General features: G+C 45.5%; 1 protein-coding gene, 1 non-coding gene and 1 pseudogene across 2 annotated transcripts in view; 2 read left to right on the top strand and 1 right to left on the bottom strand.

Annotated features, from left to right (window-relative positions):
• Nucleotides 1-13,730, top strand: part of LOC138242792 (zinc finger protein 271-like) — a 781,993-nt gene that overhangs the window by 556,674 nt on the left and 211,589 nt on the right. The window lies entirely within an intron of this gene.
• Nucleotides 3,297-3,409, top strand: trnal-caa (transfer RNA leucine (anticodon CAA)). The gene is made up of 2 exons: nt 3,297-3,334; nt 3,364-3,409. It is a non-coding gene; the product is annotated as a tRNA-Leu (tRNA).
• Nucleotides 7,104-7,222, bottom strand: LOC138218942 (5S ribosomal RNA; annotated as a pseudogene).

The following is a 13,730-nucleotide window of genomic DNA, read 5'->3' as shown; positions in this document are numbered from 1 at the left end:
CTAAATTGCAATCTTGAAACTAAAAGAATAAGAAATATGGAACACAACTGTTGTTCCCCAAGAAGGAAAGCTGTTCTACACTGATGTCACTCCTTTTAATAAAATCCAGATTGTGAAGACATCTCCGTCCTATCAAAAGAAAATGTTATACAAAAGTTGGAAAGCACACTCTCAATCCATCTGTATATTTGATTTTTGCCATCCATTCAAGGGTGCTTGGTGCTTTACAAACAAATCATTTCAGGGAAGAAACTTAGTTTAGTGAGCTACTGTTGTATTTTCACTGATTGAATTTGATCTTTGTACTCTCTTTGCATTCTCATATATAATATTTCAGAATTACAGTTCAAATTTGTTGGAAAACTTCACAGGCATTATTAGGTTAGCACTGTACAATTGTATTTTAATATCTTGGTATATTTACCTTCATTTTAATATAGAAGTAACCATAAATGTTGTTATTTTGTACTTTTGTCGCACTTTTTAAAACATTTTAGCTGAGGATGCACGGCGACAAGTGCATGATATTATTCCTTGATATCGATGATCACTTGAAGGATTTGAAGAAACTATCAAAGAAACAGCAGCAATAGCAGATGATTTTGGTTTTTTAACCCATCTTTACACCTCAATAATCCATTTGTCCTTGAAAAAAAGAAAAGACAGGCATGTTTTGAGTTTTGAGAGGAATGATCCTCTTCTCGTTCAAAAATAAACGTATAAATTTGATTGCTTCAGTAGAATTTTGGATTTTCTTTAGAAGATCTCACAAAGTATTGCCAGGATCTATATTTAGTGTTCAGTAGTGATAACACTGCTGATATTGATGGAGTAGAAATCTATGATGTATTGACAGCTTTATCTGAAGCAAAAAGTCCTAGAACGCTGCCAATGAAGTTTTGGGATTCATACCAAGAAATACCTTTTGTTTTCCCACCCAAAATGCTACTATTACAATACACATTATGCAAACATTACCAGTTTTAGTAGCTTCTGGGTGCAATTTTCCAAACCTGAAACTAATTACAAATTATTTAAGATGAACCATGTCCAAAAATTGTAAATCAGGATTAATATAATATCAACTGAAATTACTACAGAAGAAAATATTTAACTGAAATATCAATAAGACTATGCAAGCCTAAAAAGTAGAACAATTCAATTCATATAACTTTTATTTGTTATTTTTTTACAAATGGGCTCACACACCGGAAAACACTAACATTTCCTCTTTATTAGAGAATGTGAATAACAGTTTAACCCAAAATGTTTTTAATTGTGATTTTGTTCAAATTCAATCATCTATCTATAGTGAGAAATTAATAAGAAAGTAAGAAATTGTGTTATTTCATAAACTGTAAGACATGGAGACATTGACAGGTTATAACCTTTGCTTTGTGTTTTAACATAAGTGTTCAGGATCCAAGCCCATGTTCGGACAGTTGTGTTTCTCTTGTAATCATCAAATGTCATTGTTTTGTCCGTCAGTTTCTTTCTTGAGTTGTACCATGGATATTTTATACCATCAATACTTTTCATGCTCTTTTGCATTTTCCTTCACATATGGAAAAGAACTCAAGGCGTTCTTGTCACTGTGCTACACAGTACAGGATATGCTGTGAGGAATTCGCGCAGCTTTCAGCGGAATCCAGAGGGAGGACTCGCTCGGTGAATGATCTCTCAGGAAATCCCGGGTGAGATTCAACATCCCGGGTGAGGTTTTTCTGCACCAGCCACGACAAGTTTGAAGACGTTCTCTGGATTTCCTGAATGTGACTTTAAATTAGTTCACATTCTTTGGTAGTTAACAGAACTAAATGCTTTGGAGGTACATTTAAAACTGCAGAGAACACTGTAGCACTTCAAGTTTAATTGTGTAAACCTGGCTCTCTATGAACACGAGCAAAGAGTTCTCACTCAACAGAAGACTGCGATGTGAGCACAGTAACATAAAACACTTGGAGATGCCAGAGATTGAACCCGGGACCTCATACATGCAAAGCATGCACTCTACCCCTGAGCTATACCCCCGACATAGAAGGCTGTGGAAGTGACTTAGAGATGTGCAGGTGCTCACAGAACACAATCCATCTTTTGCATCTTTTAAGTGCTCTTGATTAAACTATGCATAGAAAAACAGCGGTACTGATGATTTTCATGGACTGATGCACACTTGTTCTGTACAACTCCAGTGATAAAACCTTGTCTGTAAATATTGTAGAACGTAAAAGGGTGAAACAACGCTCCAACCGCAGGAATGGTAACAGAAAGGATCATTTTCTTATTTAATACGTCCTTTTGAGATGCCTTGTCAACGCACACAGACGTCAGAGCTGAACAAATATTTTGTACACAAGACGGCAGTGCGATATTAGAATTCCTGTCTTCTTGATGGATTCAGACTCTTTCTCAGAGGTCCATGCTTGCCAAATAACTTTACAGCTGTAGCGGCAATGCTTATTAATAAGACAGAATTAAGCGTTGCTGTGCTTTCCTAAATGAGGCCCCATCTCACTCTCCCTCTCTGTGGTGCAGCCACAGAGAAAGTATTCATGCAGGCTGATTTAAGATGTTTTCTTCTGATAAGGGACAGCTCCCAAACGGAGATCCACTTAGCTAAGCCTGGCTATCATGATCTATGGTCATTGGCGCCTATCTGTCTAGGGAGTGCCGAATGGACATCTGGACTGCATTCCTAAGTGTCAGGAGTAAGTGACTCATATCTCACCTTGATCAACCAATCAGGGATTGGCAGGGGGTGGTAACACCACGTGGGTCTCCAATGCCTCCAATGTATTTCTGATGGAGCGCTATGAGCAAAGATTTAATAAGCTACTCCTGCCGATGATTCAGTTTAAAGAAGTAAAAGCTTTGCAAACAAAAGCAACTCGCTACCACAGCCAATATTAAATGTACTTGGTGGCACATTGCCATTTGCACTGGCTCAAAAGTGATCTGGCAGACGTTGTTCCCTACGTAAAGCTGAAAGCGCCAAAGAGCATTTCCATTGAGAAAAAAAAAATCTGCCTTGATGTTAAACATAGAGAGCCTGCTTTTTAGAAGTTCTCCCTCTAAACACCTTGTGCAGCCTCCCGACAGACTAACAAAAAGCGCCTTTTCACCAACTCAATTTATAATACGCCCCTCAAAACTCACAACCGAATAACAATCCACCCGTATATTTGATTTTCAAGATCCATTCAAGGCAACTTGGCTCTTCGTAAGCAAATAATTTCAGGGAAGAAACTCAGTTTAGTCAACTACTGGTGCATTCAGCACAGCACTTGCTCTTGCTTGTCAGGGTGGCCGAGTGGTCTAAGGCGCCAGGTTCAAGGACATGTGTCTTTCCAGTGGGCTTGGGTGTTCTGGTCTCCAAATGGAGGCGTGGGTTCAAATCCCACTCCTGACAGCTTCTGTTTCTACCTCTCTTGAATTGTTCCAGTGCTAGCTGACAGTGAATGACTGAAATATAAAAGCAACAGAAGAAAGCAAGCAAGTCAGTGCAATTTATGAGTATTCTGCACTGTTAAAATGCACAGGTTTTCATACTTTTTGGAATTCATAGCTCAAGAAGTGACTCCTGTTTCATTTTCTATTCACCAACTTGATTTGCATTCCGCCCTCACACCTCACAACAGAATAACAAACGGCTGTTTCGAACGGAGTTTAATGTCGGTTTTTTACTTTATTAGAGAGAGGCACTGAACTTTGGGGAACGTGACATCCACCCAGTATTACTAGTAGGTTGATAAATATAAATGTTCTTTTTCCCCCCGTATGATACCTCGCGAAATATAACGATGGCCAACTCCTTAAGTCGAAATTTAAACCCTTCTCACGCTACAAGACAGTCCGTCAACATCGCCGCGGCCCGAAGCGCGACCTTCGGTATGACGTTGGCGGAAGGGGGTAGGGTAAGTACGTCACAGCCAGGGGAAGCCCCTATCACGTGAGAGGGGTGCGGCGGGCAACTAGCCCACGGGGGCGAAGAGAAGTTGATTTGCGTGGAGTGTGGAAACACTACACGACCGGGCAAGCGAGCCGTTTTTTTTTGTTTTGTTTTTTCCAGAACATCAGAACAACCGCAAAGATGACCATCGATCCACCTCCGGACGTTTCCTTTTTTGTCCTCTTTGGCCTCCAAAATAAAAAAAAAAACTGGGATCCATCGTGGCGTTGCCAAATTAAAACGTCAACCACTTTTCGGGCTTTCGTGCTGTCCATGATGAAACCGTCATGGTTGTGTAAGCATACGTTACGTCACAGACCGGCGGCGCTCGGACGTGAGGAGTGTCGTTACGTTTTTGAAATGGCACGTCAGACAAGATCTCTGACAAGCTCTCCGAAAAACCCAAACCTGTAAAATTCAATTTCAATTCAGTTTTTTTATATAGCGCCTTTCACAACAAGAATGCCCCAAGGCCCCAAACAAAGGAGTTGTTCCACACCCCCGCCACCCTCTGAGTACAGCAGAGCCCCCTGTAATGACTGGAGGAGCTCACCCAGCTGTGTCTGGAGAGAAGCCGGGGTATCGGCTTCAACCACAGGGCTGGGCGGCTTGTTCCCCACCCCCACCCCCTTCTGTGTACAGAAGAGCCTCCTGTCCTGACTCCAGTAGGAAATGTCACCTGGAGGCAACACACCGGCTTCTTTTAACAGATGACCTCGGGAATCGGGAACAACGGAGCTGTGTGCGGCCGTCTGTACGGAGGGGTTCAGCGCGGGGGGGCTCCGGGCTCGGGTCTGGACCCGGAGGGGGGGGGGGACTGTCTGTGTGGAGTCTGCATGTTCTCCCTGTGTTCTCCGGGTCCAAAGACAGGCTTTTGGGCTAATTGGCTTCTGGGAAAACTGGCCCTGGTGTGTGTGTCCTGTGATGGAGTGCTGTCCTGTCCAGGGTGTGTGAGTGAGTGTGTGTTTGTCATGTGATGGACTGGTTCCTGTCCAGGGTGTGTGAGTGTGTGTGTCTGAGTGTCCTGTGAGGGACTGGTTTCCTATCCAGGTTGTGTGTGTGTGTCCTGTGAAGGACTGGTGTCCTGTTCAGGGTGTGTGAGTGTGTGTGTGTGTCCTGTGATGGACTGGTGTCCTATCTAGGGTGTGTGTATGTCCTGTGATGGACTGGTGTCCTGTCCAGGGTGTGTGAGTGTGTGTGTGTCCTGTGAAGGACTGGTGTCCTGTCCAGGGTGTGTGAGTGTGTGTGTCTGTGTGTCCTGTGATGGACAGATGGTACCAAGCCTGGACACCCATGAGACACTGGCTTCCTCAGAAGACTCTCACGGAGGGCACACTGTCCCTAACCCGGGTCCAGAAGAAACTACAGTGATCTATAATTCCTGCGCCTCGGAAGGGTTTATGACGTCTATGTCCGGCGCCCGCGACCGCGGACCGGCGGTTTGGCGTCGCGCTCCGCAGCTCGAGCTTCGGTGCGAGGCAGAGCGGGAGGGAGTCGATGTGGCCTCGGTGCCATCTTTGCTGGTGAGTCAATTGTGACCGTTGCGGTACAATAAACCATCAATAAACCTTTTCCCACCCCGTCCAGTATTTCTGTCGCGGCCCACGTCCCTTACAATCGACAAACTATTAGCTAGTAGCCCTTCGCAACATTACACGCCATTTTTTTTATTTTAAACGTCCTCTAGATACGCAGGTGGCTCGATACCTGTCTTATCCTCGCCGGCGTCTTTATACCGGCAAGTGAATTTTATTTGGGGTCCCTCAGAATTGTGACAGAAATGTCAGTGAACCACAATAAAAAACGAAACTTTTTTTTTAAAGGCGGTGAATGGATTTTCTGAGTAACCGTGTAGCGACTAACATAAGGAAAAAAAAGTTGTCTTTTCCTACGAAGACGTTTTGGTACAGGACTTTCTTTAAATATCAGTTGTGCATAGCGTTTTACAAAAAGTTGATGATGATCTTGGAGATAATTGCAAAGGAAAATTGAGATAACTACCAAAACGTTACGTGTGAAACGACAGGACAGAACTTTGAACCCACAAAGAAACAAAGGTATGAAATATTGCCTCGTCATGGGGGGTTGATAATTGTAGTAAGTGTTCCTAATTTTCGTAAAGAAATGTATATTATGGGAGTCACACGTGAGATTTAGTGTATATACGTTTCATATTGTGCATACATACGTGGTTAAAAAGTGGAATGAGTATGATTATAAACTCGTGTGTCCTATAATCAGATAATTTTTGAACAAGCTTTGATTAGACAGGTGAAAAACAACATCAGATCCTTTTTTTAATATATTCTCACGTCTGAATATAAGCTTCTCCCCTCTGGCCAACATTTCAGGGCTCCCAGGTGTAGATCCCAAATTGAAACAAATATTAATTTGTTACCCAGTTAAACAGTTAATAGAAGTGAGTGACCAGGGTAAATAAAGGTGGGTCAGTGTAAACTGTTTATTCTGGACCAGACTTCGTCATGTGTGATATGTCATGACTTCTTATATTAAGTTTTATCTTTATATTTAGTTCTACATGTGTAATAGATGCGATGTGTGTCCATAAAAAGGTTTCTCCAGGGGAAAATCAAGTTCGTTTTAAAACCGTGTTTCCTTTTTAGGGTACGTTTGCATTCCAAGTGTGGGGTTTTTGCCTTTTTATCATATTTTGGATGTGAATCCGTGGTATTTTTGCTGAGACAAGTTGCCTTTCTTATACGCGGAGGGATCTGCTCGTGAGATGTCCGCTTGGTCCATTTCTGAGCTCAGTATAAGGTGTAGAAAGCACGACTGTCATCATCACCCGCCTCTCACCCAGGTGTGGAATAATGTTGTGACTATTGCTTCAGCAATAACATGCTGATTGCATGTTTCTAGATGGGTATAACAGAGATCTCAACTACTGAGGGGCCTTATTAATAAAGTCTCCACAGCCGAAGCGCTGTGTCTCTTTTCAGCTGGCGATAAACCTTTCCTCGATCCTTTGCTGACTTGTAAAACTGTTCCTGATCAGAATAAAAAACGCTCCCGCTAATACACAAGCACCCGTGTCTCGCCAAAGCTGACAAATAAACAGACGGACAAGCCGCACTGCACGTGTGAACAGGGGAATGAGCGAGCGAGCGGGGATAGGGCGCCTCCTGCGCTTAAAAGCTTGCAGCACCTGGTATACCCAGGCGGTCTCCCATTTAAGTACTAACCAGGCCCATCCCTTTTTAGCTTCCGAGATCAGACGAGATCAGGCATGCTCAAGGGGGTGTGGCCGTAAGCGAGAGCAAAGCTCGCTGGCACCCTTCTTATTGAGAGGACAGCTCCGTCACCTCTTTTACGACGCTACTTTTTTTCCCTTGCGTTTTTCTCTTCTTCCCACGTTCTCTCTCTTCACTGCCTTCGTCCCCGCTCTATTTCACTTCAGCCTTTCACTCTTGCTTCCTTCCAATGAGGACGGAGCTGCGGGAGAAAGGGCGCTATAGAGGATCGCTGTGGAGAGCTGCTGCTGTGCTTTGACATCTGAGCTCTGTGGAAAACGATCTCAATACAATTCTGAAAAATGCGACTCTCCGAACGCCAGCCGAACAAGTCTCCACAGCCGAAGCGCTGTGTCTCTTTTCAGCTGGCGATAAACCTTTCCTCGATCCTTTGCGGACTTGTAAAACTGTTCATGATCAGAATAAAAAACGCTCACGCTAATACACAAGCACCCGTGTCTCGCCAAAGCTCACAAATAAACAGACGGACAAGCCGCACTGCACGTGTGAACAGGGGAATAATAATAATAATAATAATAAACTTTATTTTATATAGCGCCTTTAAAGGTGGCTTCTCAAAGCGCTTTACAGGATGACAATAACAATAAATAAGAAGACTACAACAATAAATAAGAAAATTTCACAAGACAGGACACAATTATAATTACAACAATACAACAATAACAATAGAGGAGACCGTGGAAGATGGTATTAAGAAGAGCAGAGGGGTGAAGAATGGAACCAGTTAAGTAAAGGCTTTTCTGAAAAGGAGGGTTTTGAGTCTGGATTTGAAGGAGTTTAGAGAAGGTGACTCTCTAATATCCTTGGGCAAAGAGTTCCAGAGCTTGGGGGCATAGCAGGAGAAGGCCCTGTCGCCCATACAATGTAGACGGGCTTGGGGGACAGTAAGGAGGGCAGAATTTGAAGAGCGGAGGTTGCGAGGTGGGGAGTAGGGCGATAAAAGTTCAGACAGGTATTGAGGTGCCAAGCCATGTAAAGCCTTGTAGGTGAGCATGAGGATTTTAAAGTCTACGCGGAATTTGACCGGAAGCCAGTGCAAGGACTCCAGGATAGGAGTAATGTGAACACTTGCACTAGACCTGGTCAGGATTCTGGCTGCTGAATTTTGGACATACTGCAGCTTGTTCAGAGTAGATTTAGATACCCCAGGGAGCAGAGCATTGCAGTAGTCAATTCGAGAGAATACAAATATGTTGATCAGCTTAAGATCACAGTTAATGATAGCATAGGGCGTAGTCTTGCGATATTTCTAAGGTGAAAAAAAGATGTTTTGACAGTATGCTGTACATGTGGGTCGAATGTTAAGCCAGAATCTAATATAACCCCAAGGTTTTTCAATTTTGATTGGAGCTCAAGTACAGAGCCATCTACAGACAGGGTTACATGGTTGTTGAGGGCGGTCAAGGGAGCTGTGAACAAGGAGGTTACGCAGATTAGGTGGTCGGCGATATGAGATGATAGGGCGATCAGAAAAGAGGGCCCCAATGGAGGGATCATCCTGTAGGATGGAAAAGTTCTGGTTAATGGTCCTGGGGATAGGAAGTGTGTTAGGGTGGTAAGGAAGCACCAAAGGAATGCAGTTTTTACGGCGGGAGTTCCTGATCGGGTTGATGGTCCGGGGGGTGTTTTTGGCTCGGGCAAGGGCCTTGTCAATCACACTGCTGGGGTATCCTCTGTTGATGAAAAATGAGTACATTTCGAGGGCTTGGTTCTCGAAGTCGATGTCGTCGCTGCATAATCGTCGTAACCTAAGGAATTGTGAAAAAGGAAGAGAGTTTTTAGTGTAGTTGGGGTGAAATTAGCTGTACAGGAGGTAGCTGTGTGAATCCGTGGGTTTGTAATAAACTGAAGTGGACAGTCGGGGGTAGTTGATAGACAAGTGGATGTCTAGAAACGGAAGAGTGGTGGAAGATATGTTAACCGTATATTTGAGGGACGGGTGGAAGTTGGTGAAATGGTGCAGGAAGAACTCAAGCTGATCGTTGGAGCATGTGGCGGCACCGACGCAGTCATCAATATATCGCTTGTAGAGGTCAGGGACATAGCCAGTGTAGGAAGCGAAGAAGCGTTCTTCTACCCAGCTGACAAAAATGTTGGCATAGCTGGGTCCCATTCTGGTGCCCATGGCAACTCCACTGACCTGTTGGTAAAAAAGATTATTGAAAGAGAATGCGTTCAGTGTGAGGACCAATTCTGCACGGCGTACCAGGGTGTGGGTGGGTGGATCAAGCACTGTGCGTTTGTCCAGCATGTGCTTGAGGGCTGTAAGGCCGTCATTATGGGGAATGACGGTGTACAGAGATGTGATGTCCATGGTAAAAATGTAGCATTCGGTACCCTGAAATTGGAAATCATTAAAAAGTTGGAGCGCGTGGTTGGTGTCTTTGATGTATGAGGGAAGATCTTCAACCAGCGGTCTCATGAGGCTGTCGAGAAAGGCTGAGATGTAAGTAGTTGGACAGTTACATGCTGATACGATGGGGCGTCCAGGGGTGTCCGGTTTGTGGATTTTGGGGAGGAGGTATAATTGAGATACCTGTGGATGTTCCATGATGAGCCGGTTCGCCTCCTGGGGGAGCTCGTTACTGCTGATAAAAAGGGAAATGGTGGAAACCACTTCCTTTTGGTAGTCAGTGGTAGGGTCCTGTTGGAGAGGGAGGTAGGCAGAAGTGTCAGTTAGTTGTCTAGAGGCTTCAAAGATATATAGATCCTTACGCCACACCACAACAGCACCTCCTTCGTCCGCTGGTTTGATGACAATATCATCCCTGTTGCGGAGAGACTGGAGCGCCTGATTTTCTCCTTGGGTGAGGTTAGACCTATGTTTACTGGGTATAGGGAGTGCCTTGGGAGCTTGATTAGTGCATTGGTTGATGAAATAATCAACTGGTGGAAAACGGCCAGAGGAGGGAGTCCAACAGCTCTGTTTGGGATTAATGTTGTTAATGACATCAATAACCGGGTTGTTATCAGCTGCCTGTGAAGAGAAATTGTCGGCAAAATGTGCTCTGAGACGGATCCTGCGGTAAAAGCGGTTAAGGTCGACATTGGTCTGGGTGATGTCCAGTTTCCTGGGAACTGGTACAAAACTGAGCCCTTTGCTGAGGAGGGATCGCTCATCCTGTGAAAGGGAAGGGTCAGAAGGTATGGTGACAACAAGGTTAGGGTTGGTGAGGGTGTTCGGGGTGTTGATGGTTTTCTTCTGTAGAAGATGACTGAGTTTTTTGGCCTTCTCTGTAGTGAGAAACTGGTCGAGTTTAGAGTTGAGAGATCTAATGAGGTTAGTTATGAAGGGAAGATGATGTGGAGCTGTCAGCCGTAGAAATTCCTTAGCCTCTTTGATGTTGTTGTCGGAAAGGATAATCTGTTTTTTGAGGGAGAAAATGGTAGAGAGCATTAGTTTCCTAGAAAATTGTTTTAGAAGTCTCTGAGTGTTACTCTGGGTGGTATCAGAGTCAAAAGAAAAGGTATTAAATTTAAGGCGAAATCCTTTAGGGATGATATTATGTCGACGACATCTGTAAAGGAATAGAAGGTGGTTAGAAAGCCTGGTCTTGGAACAGATAGCTGTAAAGAGACGGAATGCTGGTTTAGTGAGAGAAGCGGCAAGTGGCCCAGGGAGGAAGAGAAGGTATGACGAAGAGATCTAGAAAAAGATTTGGAGGAAGGCATAGTGGGTCGCATATATTTTCATTTTTCTCTTTTTTACATAACACGCTTTCGAGAAATAGACTGTCTTGTAATGAAAGCTGCATTAGAAAATGTGTATCTAAATTAAAATCGGGAATATGTCTTTTGCGTTATTCAGCTTTCTTGGGAACACTATGGGATCTCAGAATTGTGACTTAGAATCATAGAATTGCGACCTAAAAACTCAGAATTTTGACTTTATATCTCACATTTGCAACTTCGAAATAGCCCATATTTCATTGTCTGTCCTTTTGTTATTGTAACGGATTCGGGTTCTAGCCAGCAAGACCTGGGTTTGAGCCAATACGGGGTTTGAGGCACGAAGTAGGGTGGGAGCGGCGAGGGCACAAACCCTAGAACCCGAATCCGTTACAATAACAAAAGGACAGACAATGAAATATGGGCTATTTCGAAGTCGCAAATGTGAGAGATAAAGTCAAAATTCTGAGTTTTTAGGTCGCAATTCTATGATTCTAAGTCACAATTCTGAGATCCCATAGTGCGTTTTTTTTACTCCCTGGCGGAAACGGGCTTCCATAGGTTCTCAGTGCTGCGAAGCAAAAGCAATCTCTGGAAAATCAGACAAATTATTATCAGATCATGTCAAAAGCTGATCAGTATTTCTTTACTGGGAAGCAAAGAAATGCTTGTATTACACATTTTAATATGACATGCAATTACACATGAAAAATAGTAAAATTATTTTCATTGCGGTACGTGTTGATAGAACAGCCCCCTCGATAAAGGAAAGTGTGGACGGACGTGTCGCATGTTCCGTACTCTGTCTGACAGCGAGTTTAACACACTTTCCTCGGAAATTAGAAACTAATTGAACAATAAATTAATCTGAGCAAATTTTACACGTGTGGGTGATTTAATTCTGTCGAAATTGCGTGGAACTCCTCCGCTGAGGTCAGATACACACGGGAAAGTGTTCAGGAGGCTTCACGGAGTCCCGCCTCATACTGGAAGCAGGTTCTAATTAGACGCTGAGAACAATCCGGGTCTCTGTGTGTAATTGATTGTGTTGATTGAGCGGTAGTGTGACCAGGTGTGCGGTAGCAGGTCCTGCCAGTATAAAAACCTAGTCACCGCGTTCACACTTTATGCTTTCTTGCTTCAACACGGTTTTGTGGTTTACTTATTTTACTCCTGTAGCAATTAAGCGGGACGTTAATTTGGCGATGCGCTCGTTTCTCTTTGTGCTGTGCCTGTGCGCAGGGGCCGGGCTCCCCGCACTGGTCTCCGCTGGGCCGGCTGGCTGGGACTCTCGGGAATTGGCGCTCCAGGCCGACCTCCCGGCTCCTGAAGATGCAGCCCAGTTGGAGGACTTGAACCTGGCAGATGCGCCCTCCGAAGACCTGTCTACAAGCGAGAACGACTCGCAGTCCTTGGCTCCCGACTTTCGCCGCCTTCCCGTGTCCAGAGACGCGTACTCGCCCTACTTCAACAAGGAGAAGATGAAGCCGGCAGCCGCCCCTTACCCGCCTACATCAAGAGCGTCCTGTTTCCTCCCCAGCGAGGGCGGCAGCCGGCTCGCCCGGCCATCGGGGGCACCCGAGCAGTGGCTGTGTGGTGCGACTCCAGCAGGATGTACGTGAGGGTCAGTCGGCTCCTGTTCGGCTTCAGCTGTCGGCCATCGGAGGTGACCTTGGGCAACTGCAGCGTCAGCCGAACCACACGCCATTACTTCTACTTCATCTACGGGCTTCACGAGTGCGGTACCGAGCGATCGGTAAGCGGGTCTTCATCTACAGGCAATGTATTGATGTGAACTGTAGGGCTAGTGCCTTTCCTGGGAATACCCCTTCCTCTGTGACCTTGCAGGTTGTCCAGGGCCGCCTGGTGTACTCCAACACTCTCCGCTATGCCCCGCCCTCCTCCAGTGCGCCTGTGCATCACTTCATTCCCTTCTCTGTGCCGATCAAGTGCTCCTACAACAGGTAGGCAGGGCTCTGCTGCTGCTGGGAAAGTGTCCAGAAGCCCTTCATCTCCTCTGTCCTGCAGGTTCCACTACTCCTACAAGGTTGGCTATGTCCCCACGTGGGCCAGGAGAAGGACCTTCTTCAAGGACCTGAAAAACAAGCACAGCTTTGTCCTGCTCACCACCAACTGTAAGCTCCTTGAGCGAGTGGCTCCTCCTGCCAGCAGGGGGTGCTGTGTGCAGGTGTAATGCTGTCTTTCTCTCTCCAGCCCACTGGGTCCGGCTCTCTCCTAAGGATGAGTACTTCCTGGGTCAGCCCATGTACTTCCAGGCCACTGCCTACTTTGCCACAGCGGAGCAGAGGCTGTACATCCACTAGTGTTACGTAACCGAGAAACCGGACCAGCACTCGCAGCCCCGTTTCCCTGTGATCGATAACTTGGGGTACGGCCCCTTCTGGGAGCAGAGGTGGGCAGGAGCCCCGAGAGCCTGCAGGGGTTCATCCTTGTCCTTGTCCCCAGGTGCATGGTGGACAGCACGGCAGATGGCTGCCTGTCCAGGTTTGTCCCCTCCAAGCAGAAGGATGTGCTCCGCTTCACAATTGATGCCTTCCTCTTCCAGAAGAAGCTGTCCAGGAAGGTACTGCTCTCAAAGGCTGCTCAGCCTTCTTGCTCTACTGATCCATTGTCTGCTTTTCCATCCATGATCTAGATGTGAACCAGACTGTGGCAGCTGTAGTGCCTAGAGCTGCCAGCTTGCCTTCACTGATGGCAGAAGGTCCTTCTCTGTCCCTCTATTGGCCTTGATCCCTTAATGCTGTGACCTTCCCTCTTGCAGCATGAAGTGACTGAGCTGTACATGCACTGTCATGGCTGTGGCTCCTGCTAAAGCAACA

This window comes from Lepisosteus oculatus, chromosome 14 (assembly GCF_040954835.1).
Source record: "Lepisosteus oculatus isolate fLepOcu1 chromosome 14, fLepOcu1.hap2, whole genome shotgun sequence".
Classification (NCBI taxonomy): domain Eukaryota; kingdom Metazoa; phylum Chordata; class Actinopteri; order Semionotiformes; family Lepisosteidae; genus Lepisosteus; species Lepisosteus oculatus.
This window is presented reverse-complemented; position numbering and strand designations above follow the sequence as displayed.